This window comes from Dioscorea cayenensis, chromosome 9 (genome assembly GCF_009730915.1).
Source record: "Dioscorea cayenensis subsp. rotundata cultivar TDr96_F1 chromosome 9, TDr96_F1_v2_PseudoChromosome.rev07_lg8_w22 25.fasta, whole genome shotgun sequence".
Lineage (NCBI taxonomy): Eukaryota > Viridiplantae > Streptophyta > Magnoliopsida > Dioscoreales > Dioscoreaceae > Dioscorea > Dioscorea cayenensis.
The window spans coordinates 10,835,873-10,845,922 of NC_052479.1; positions in this window are offsets into that span (position 1 = coordinate 10,835,873).

A 10,050-nucleotide genomic window follows, 5' to 3' on the forward strand; every position below is an offset into this window, starting at 1 on the left:
AAGAGCAATTAGTGGCTTTGCTCTACAAGCATAAGAAAGGCATTGCTTGGAGTAATTCCAATATCAAGGGAATTAGTCCATCCTTTTGCACACACAAAATCCTAATGGAGGACAACATCAAACCGAAGGTGCAATCTTACAGGAAATTGAACCCCAGCATGATGAAAGTTGTCAAGAAGGAGGTGAAGAAACTGTTAGATACTTGGATAATCTACCTGATTTCAGGTAGCCCTTGGGTCAGTTCATTTCAGTTCAGGTAGTACCCAAGAAGGGAGGAATGACAGTGATTTCCAATAAACACAACAAATTGATCCCAATCTGTACAGTAACTGAATGGCTAGTTTTTATTTATTATCAAAAGCTAAATGATGCCAATTGTAAGGATCATTTCACATCGCCCTTTATCGATCAGATGTTAGAATGGTTATCAGGACACATGTATTATTGCTTCCTCGATGGGATGTCTAGATACATACAAATTATGTCGGCTACCGAGGATCAAGAAAAGACCACCTTCACTTTTCCATATGGCAAATTTGCCTACAAGAGGATGCCTTTTGGGATGTGCAATGCACCGGCAACATTTCAAAGATACATGATGTCCATATTTGATTACTTCATTTCTCAATTTTCGGGGATTCCTTTGAAGGTTGTTTGCATAATTTGCAGCGGGTTCTTTCAAGTTGCGAGGAAACAAATTTGGTGTTAAACTAGGGAAAATGTCATTTCATGCTAAGTGAAGGCATACTGTTAGGACACAAGATTTATGGTGATGGAATCAAGTGGACAAGGCCAAATTTGAAACAATTGAGAAACTCCCTCCATCGTCCTCCATGAAAGATGTCAAAAGTTTCCTTGGCCATGTTGGATTTTATCAAAGATTTATCAAAGACTTCTTAAAGATCTCTAAGCCCATGACAAAACTTCTAAAGAAGGATACACCCTTCAACTTTGACCAAGAATAGCTCATGTCTTTCTATTTACTGAGAGAGAGGTTAGTTCAGGCACCCATTGTGAAAGCTCCCCAATGGGATCTATCCATTGAACTTGTGTGCGATGCAAGTGATTGTGCAGTTGGAGTAGTGCTGGGTCAACGACATGATAAGAAATTCCATCCAATCTATTATGCAAGCAAAACTTTGACTCCTGCTCAAGAAAATTACACTATAACATAGAAAGAACTGTTGCCCATTATCTATGCTTTTGACAAATTTTGATCATACTTAGTGCTATCCAAGGTTGTAGTGTACACCGATCACACAGCAATCAGATACCTCTTTTCCAAGTCTAATGCCAAGCCACGATTAATTTGATGGATCCTTCTTTTGCAAGAGTTTAATTTAGAAATTCAAGATAAGAAGGGCTCAAAAAATGTGGTAGCAGACCACTTGTTTCATCTTGAGCATACAGAAAAATATAGTAATGAGCACAGAGCAATTAACTAGATATTCCATGATGAACACCTTTACTTGATTCATGAATTGCTAGCCCAGACTGATGAATGCCCTTGGATTGCTGACTTTACGACCTACATTGTAGGTCAAGTCATCCCCTCACATTTCTCTTATCAACAATGGAAGAAATTTTTGTTTGACGCCAAGCATTATTTTTGGGAGGATCCATTTCCATATAAACTTTATGCTGACTTAGTTGTGCGACGTTGTGTCTCGCACTTGGAAGGATGGGAAATTCTAAGACATTGTCATTTAGGCAGAGTGGGAGGCCTCTTGGCAGCTAATCGCACTGACTTTGGAGGTTCTCGAGGCTCTTTTTTTGGCCGACGCTTTTTATGGATGCCCAAATATATGTTGGAATATATTTGATGTGTGGGGACTAGATTTCATAGGGTCATTCCCAAATTCAAACAGAAACAAATATGTGTTGGTAACAATTGACTATGTCTCCGAATGGGTTGAAGCACAGTCCTTGCCCTCGAATGATGCGGAGTATTAGTTAAATTCTTGAAAAAAACTATTTTTCACTATTTGGTACACCAAGGGCAATCATCGGTGATCAAGGAACACACTTACGTAACACTCAATTTGAAAAAAAGTGATGAGAACCGGTGGTTACATTAATTGTATTGCCATAATTGTATTGCCACTTCTTACCACCCTCAAACCAGTGGTTACATTAAAGATACAAATTAAGAATTAAAAAGAATTCTTGAATAGATCGTACATAATAACAGGCTTGATTAGTCAGAACATTTATATGATGCCTTTTTGGGCCTCTGAGGATAGCTTATAAAACCTCCAGGAGGACACACATTAGAAATGGAAATTCCAACTGAATGACCTAAAGGAACACGAGACACAATACTTATGAGAATTCATTGCTATATAAGGAAAAATTGAAAAAGGATTCATGACAACCATGTAAAAAGAGACAAGTAGTTTCAAATCGGAGAGTCGGTTTCGACTATTTAACATGAGGTTGAAGCTCTTTTCTTAAAAAGTCAAATCTCGATGGTTTGGTCATTACATGGTCACTCAGATATCTCCTCTTAGCGCAATTGAAATCTCTCATCCCACAAAGGCAACCTTCAAGATCAATAGGCATTGCTTGAAATCGTATGCATTAAGGGAAGAACCTTATCAAAATTTTAGTGCATTTCTCCTTCATGACCCCCCTGTAAGCATAGTTATGTCAAGCTAGTGACATTAAACAAGCACTCCTTGGGGGCAACCCAAGTGTTTGTTGAAGTTCTTTTAGTTAGTTTTGTTGCATTTTGGAGTTTTGAAATGATTTGTAGTTGTGAAATTCTTTTCCTTAATATCTTGTTTTTGAAGTGGTAATTTTTTGGCTATTATCTTTTCTGTGGCTTTCTCTTGTTGTTGTTGTTTTTCCTTGTGAAAGTTAAGGGAGATTGCCAGGTTCTAGATGTTTCACGCTGAGCACGTGCAGAGCATGCCCATGCTCATTCCGTGGTTTTCTCAATTTTTATCTTGTAAAGCATTCTAGGGTGAGCACAGGATGTGCAAGAGCATGCTTACCAGTGAGCATGGTTTCAATGCTTCTTGGATGACCATGCTTCATATCTTGGTGCCTTTGGGAAATTTCTCGAGATAACCATGAAAAGAAAGCACGTGGGGAGCATGATCGTGCTTCCCCCATCCATTGCAAACCTATTGTTCCCACTTGAGCACACCTCTGCTTAGGGCATGCTCGAGCATGGCCTTTCAGCTTCTTCTCTTTTCCATTATAACCCTATTTCCGCCGGTTGGGTTATTAATTGAGATCTACAAGTACACGAATCATCAAGTAATCTCTTGTGCAAGCAAGAGAGAGTCATATTCCCTATGGTCCCAAGAGATACTATTATTTACCCCAAAATGACACTATCTAGTTTATCCAATATAAGTTTAAAAGAAACTAAGAAAACTAACAGAAGCTAGAAGGATGTTAAAGTAGGTTATAGGTAATGGTGGTTTTGGGCTAAGAGGCATCCTAAAGTAGGTTACCCTGATGGTCACAGCGATAACCTCTAATCCGATACAAGTATTGCGTCGGAATCGCTTCCAACCAAATCCTCTTATGATTGTATTACGCTTAGGGAAATCTCTAATTAGAGCCGATACTCAATATCTAGGTGAATTTATACATGAATCCCTTCCAAGCTAGGTGAATCTAGCACAAGGGTGATGGTCATGCAATAAGTACAACATAGAAGTTCAATCGCATAGTTCTCATGCAAAACAACACTTCAAAGAACACCAATCTTGAACCACAAATGAAACAACATGGGAGAGGTTCAAGGAGCTCTTGCGGAAATGTCCTCAACATGGGTTCCTTGAGTGGATGATTATTCAGACTTTTTACAACGGATCAAACCCTAGAACAAGGCAGTTACTTGATGTAGCAGCATGAGATACCTTAGGTAGCAAGAGCCCTGAAGAAGCATGACAAATGATTGAGGAAATGAGTTTGAATAGCTACCAATGGAATGCAAGAGAGAAGAAGAAAATGGCCGGTCTCCGTGAGATTGATGCAGTTACATCGTTGGTGGCCCAAGTGGAGTCAATGAGCAAGAAGTTAGACACTCTAACTTCTCTTAGATTGGCGGCCGTGATGAATTATAACGGATGTGGATGTGGCCATGCTCCATCCGATTGCCTGATAGCTATTGGTGGTGCATCCATTGTGGAACAAGTTGATTTTATATGTAATGCGATGAGGGGCCAAGGAAATCCATATAGCAATACCTAAAATCAGGGTTGGAGGAGCCATCTGAACTTTTCTAGGAATAATCAAGGGCAACAAAAGACCATGACACCACCGGGTTTCCAACAACAACAACAAGCCCCGGACATGTTGAACCGAAATTCAGGCTTGGAAACCTGGATGACCAATCTAGAGAAAGCTTTGATGAGATTCATCTAGTCATCAGATACAAGGTCTCAATCAGTTGAAGCTACATTTTGCAACCACAACGCTTCATTGCACAATCTAGAAAATCAAGTGTGGCAAATTGTGAAGCCTCTATCAGAGAGACCTCAACGGAGTTTACCCAGCAACACCGAAACCAATCCAAGAGAACATGTGAACGCAATCACTCTGAGAAGTGGTCGTAAGTTTGAGGGTAGGCTTTCAAGTGAGAAGACCAATGTTGAAGCACCCGAGGCCACAGAGGTTGAGGAGAGAACTAACAAGGAGAAGGAGGTGGCACCCCCACCTTACAAGCCAAGAATCCCTTATCCTTTAAGATTGAAGAATGACCAAAATGATGAATAATTCTAGAAGTTCTTGGGTCTATTCAAGCAATTGCACATCAACATTCCTTTTGTGGAGGCATTGTCACAAATGCCTTGGTATGCAGAATTTTTGAAGGATCTTTTGACTAATAAGATGAAGTTGAAGGAGAGTACATCGGTGATTTTAGATGCCTCTACTTCGGCGGTGTTGCAAAAGAATATGCCGAACAAGAAGAAAGATCCTGGAAGCTTCATCATCCCGTGCAACATTGGTAATATGGGTGATGAGATGACATTAGAAGATTTAGGGGCTAGTATCAACGTCAAGCCATACTCGTTCTTTCGAAGCTAGGCTTGAGAGGCCCGAGGCCCACTCGAGATGACACTTTCAATTGGCGGACTGAGCAGTTGGGCATCCGAGGGGCATCATTGAAGGCGTACTTGTTAAGGTTGACAAGTACATATTTTTCGTGGACTTTGTAGTGTTGGATGTCGACGAGGATGTAGATGTTCCTTTGATACTTGGAAGGCCGTTCTTACGCACTTCCAAGGCACTTATCGACATGGTCGGTGGGAAGTTGACACTGAGGATTGGCGATGACAAGCTTACATACCGCCTCGCCGAAGCCCTGCGACATTCTCTCGACTTCAATGATACTCTTTACTTTCTTGACACTACCGATGAACTACTTGATGAATATGTGTAGGAAATGATGAATCCAGACCCATATGAAGGGGTGCTAGACCAAGAAGTGGAAAATGAAGAAGTTTTGATGCTTAGTAGGTACCATCTACCCCGAGGATCATGAAGAAGGTGCTCCAAAAGATGAAGCGAGCAAGGAGACGTCACAAGAAATGCCCCAAATCTAATGGGGATGTACAAGAATGGAGTGAGGGTGACAAACCCTCATGTGGTAACATGCTCAATAGTTCCTCCTCTACCCTTAAAAGATTATGTTCATCATGTTTTCCGGTTATGGGTAAGAGAGAAACCTTCATCTATGAGCCCCGCGAGATAAGGAGAGGTACGTCAAGCTTAGTGACATTAAACAAGCACTTCTTGGGAGGCAACCCAAGTCTTTACAATTTTTCTAGTATTTAGTTTAGAACTTGCATGAATAAGAGCTTAAGTGATCGGTGTCTTAATCTTTTACATGCTATTGTTGTGATTTCCTTGTGGATCATTGGTGTTATCGTGTGCTTAATTTTGTGTGGCGAAGTTTCTTGTTCATTTGAGTATGTTTCTCATGTTTCTCTGGTTAATTTTCAGAAGAGCCTACAAAACATTTTCCTAAGTCATCTAGAGAAGACACACAGCCGTGTGGAAATTCCACACGGGTCTGACTTTATTTGCAGACGTTCAGAGCTCTATCGTGAGAAGACACAGGGCCATGTGTCTGCCCCTGTGTCTGACCCCATACATTACACACGGGTGTGGGTGATTTCTACACGCTAGTGTGGTTTTCTACAGAGAAGATCTCACCATCTGGAGAAGACACAGGGGTGTGTGGATGCCCCTATGAAGATCCACGCATCCGTGTGGGATTTCCACAGGAGCGTGTGAAACACTTAGAATTTTTTTCGGTTGGACAGAGAAGCCACAGGTGCGTGTGGATGGCCTTGTGGGTCATTCACACGGCGTGGAGAATATCCACACGCCCATGTGGATATATTTAGAGGTTTAGAGTGTTATTTGTAGAGCATGCGAGGGAGCATGTATACGCTCTGTGAAGCTCTCTGTGGAGGCACATGGGCATGGGTAATTTTCACTGCGCCCGTGTGGATGTACGAGACATCAAGAGGTGTAGGTTTTTCTTTAAAAATCTCTTCACGTTTCTTCATCTTCTCACTCCAAAAACACTCGAGTGAATGAATCCTACTCTCTCCCGACCTTGTGCCATCGATTTAGAGAGGTTTTACTCGAGTTTTCAAGCCGATTTTCAAGGTTTTCAACTTCATCTTGTCGGTAAACTCTCATTCTCTCTTTTATTTGTAATTACTTGATTTAAGTTGATTAAATTGGTGAATGTGTTTCATTTCTATGCTAATTTAGTTATTTCATGCTTAGAATAAGTTTAGAAATGATATTGAGTTGTAGCATTGGATTTTGAGCACCATGGCCGTGCGGCTTTCACAACCTGTGGATCCACAGGGGCTTGTTGAATTTCCGCATGATGGTGTGGATTTCTGCAGTATTGTTATTTTGAGAGGATTTAATTGTTTTCTTTTCAATACTTGCAGGTATGACCCCAGGACGAAGAAGCAAGCTGGCAAGCTCCCCTGAGGGACCTCCCCTAAGGCAGAGCACGTAGATTTCTTGATTCCCGAGCATCAGGCTCGCTTTGAGCGGTTAGCTGAACTCAAGTTTTGACAGTCTAGATTTTCTGAATAGAGTATAGTGAGAAAGATGTGGTCTCACTATTCATTATGCGATCGAGGACCCCTCAGGCATCCACAGCACCACCATCACCAGTTTAGGCACTGATTGATCCACTAGCATGATCATAGTCACCACCGGCAGTATTAGAGGCGACCGAGCATGACACCGACGCCTGGTGCGTCTTTTTTTTCATTGTTTTATATTTTTTTCATTTTTCATTTCCATATTTTTTTTTTGGACTTGTGTCACTCAAAAAGGATTTTCCTTCTGAGGTTATCTTTTATTTTTGATTCGAGTTGTATTGCATTGTCTTATATTTATATACTCGAGGTTGTTTTTTTGTTTTTGTCGAGCTTCATTGAACCTCCTTGTATATACGTACATATGGTCTTTTGAGTATGGAATTTGAGGAACTAGTCATGGACACTGTCTTATGGCTGTGTGTGCTCCACAACCCATTGAGACAACTCTCAATGATTATAGCTCCATCAAACATACCATTTGGAGTTTAGGGAAGTAATGTTTCAATTTCCCACTTCCATATATGCTTTTGATTGACTTATATCCTATTGTACTTTCTTGAGTACATTGAGGGCAATGTACATCTTAAGTGTGTGGGGGGGAGGGGGGGAGTTCACATTACACATGATCACGTAGCCAATGGCGGTTCACCTTAGTTGCAATGATTATATTCATACGTTTAGGGGAATTGTTAACATTGAATGGTCACATGCTCTAGTGTTAATTGAATTTCTAGGAATTTTTGCATGAGTGACAATTATTGCACTACTTGCTAATTAAACCCTTTTGGAAACTTAAGTTCAATGTTTAAGGGACTAGTTAGTGTTGTTTTCTTGTGTTAATTTTGCTGAAAAACACTAGTTTTAGTTGTGCATTTGGGGTGGAAAGAGCTACCACCTATGAAGTATGAAGCTACTCTCATAAGTCGGATACTAGTTATGCCCTAATGAGAGAAAGAGCTATCTCATGGGATGAGTGAAAGCTACTACCCCAGAAGAAAGAGCTACCACCTCAAAAGTGTGAAAGCCACCTTAGCGTCCGCTTTGGAAATGGCTACCTTAGAGGATGTGTGAAGCTACGACCATCTCTATATTTTGTATTGTTTTTGTAGATAAATAATTCCTTTATACCTAGAACTTTAAAGAGTATAAGTTGGGTTGACTTGAGTGAGTTTACACACACTTACATGATTTCGGGTTTGTTGTCCTTTTTTATTCGAGTTTTTAGCTAGAGCAATGATTTTTCGTATTTAGTGTTGAAATTTCCCTTACTCGTAGAAAGCTTCCCTTGCATGCTTTGGTGAACCTAAGGCCAAGTACATTCAATATTTCCTTCTTCTATACTTCAATGTTTTATTTTTGCTTGAGGACAAGCAAAATCGTAAATGTGGGGGAGTTTGATAAGTGTTTGTGTACTAAGAATATGAAATATTCTTTTCTTATGATAGAGCATTACTTTTTATCAGGGTTTTATCAGCTAATACGTGTGCTTTTTGTGTTCTTTTTGCATATAGGGTTGTGGAGCCAAATAGAGAAGAAATGAGCTAAAGTAGATTGCAAAATGCATTATCTTGATGAAATCTTGAAGTGGACACACGAGAAGGCACTAAGTTGTGCTCGAAGACATATGAGTGTGTGCCAACCTCCATTATGCTTTATGGAATATGTAAATTGGAGGGACACAAGGTAGTCACACTCATGTGTTCTAACTTGTGAAAGGCTAGCATGATTCCGTCAAATGTGCTTTTACTTGAAGATGCAACGCGATCTACCACAAAGGCAGTGTATACATTTTGTGGTGCCTAAAAGGAAAAAAGTGTGGATTCGGGAGTATTTTGGTGGAGTACTATAGTAGATACTGTAGCAAATCATTGTAGTAATTTAATGTAGCAGTTACTGTTTACAAGTTGCTAGAAAACCAAGTTCTGCAGATTCACGCAGGCGTGTGGAAATTCCACTACGCCCGTGTGGATTCTGATTATTGCCCTATATAAAGCCTCGATTGAGCACCATTGGAGAATTTTTTCCATCTTTTTCTCTATCTTTTTGAGAGGCTTCACCCTGCTAGTGTTTAGAGGGGCTTTGACAAGGCTTTTTGCGGTGGTTCTACTGACTTTTGATCCTATGTTTCTCTTGGAAGATAGTTATTAATTGAGCTTTCATCGGCATCGATCCGAGTGAGGTGTGCCCTAAGCTTAACAAGGGGACCATTGGAGAGGGACGAGGCTACTACATAAGAACATGGACATGAATACTCGAGGCGGATTTCTTACGGATTACATGTTTTACTTTAGATTTCATTATTGATTTTTATCTTGCTCCATGGAGCTAAACTCCCTACTTGGTACTTGGACTTGTAAACCCTAGGATGGTATTGTTTCAATGACCTTTTATTATGGTTTCCTTAATTGATGTCTTTAATTAAGTTCCAATTTTGAATGCTTGATGAATGATTTCTCCTTTAGAGTGACACTAGGGTTGAGAGTCTACATTTTTAATTCTTGTGAGTGAGTGACAAACCATGAGAGTTAGACAAAGCAAGATTGGAGATGGTCGAGAGGATGAGTCAAGAGGTAGCGGAGCGTCGCCTTTCCCCTCTGGTGTGATTTATCCTACCTCCATTTCCTAGAGTTCTTTATGGTCACGATAGAGTGAAGTGCTAAGAAAGGAACTCTACTGGGGCTTAGTTGTGCGAGCAACAGAGTGAAGCATTGAAGTAATCCTTAGTATCCGGGGTTTAATCGTGACTAGGGGTCTTTCACCTGGACCAAAGGGTTAGATCTACATATAGGAATAGGGTTAATCACTTGGAATCCCAAGAACTTCTTGCAACTTTACAGAGTGTGAGGTGTTGAGACTGAGCGATTTCTCTACCGGGACATAGTATAAAGTTAGTCACGGTTGACCTTAGGTTTGGGGACGGTGTATTTTAGGATTTTTGGCGACTCATTAAGCA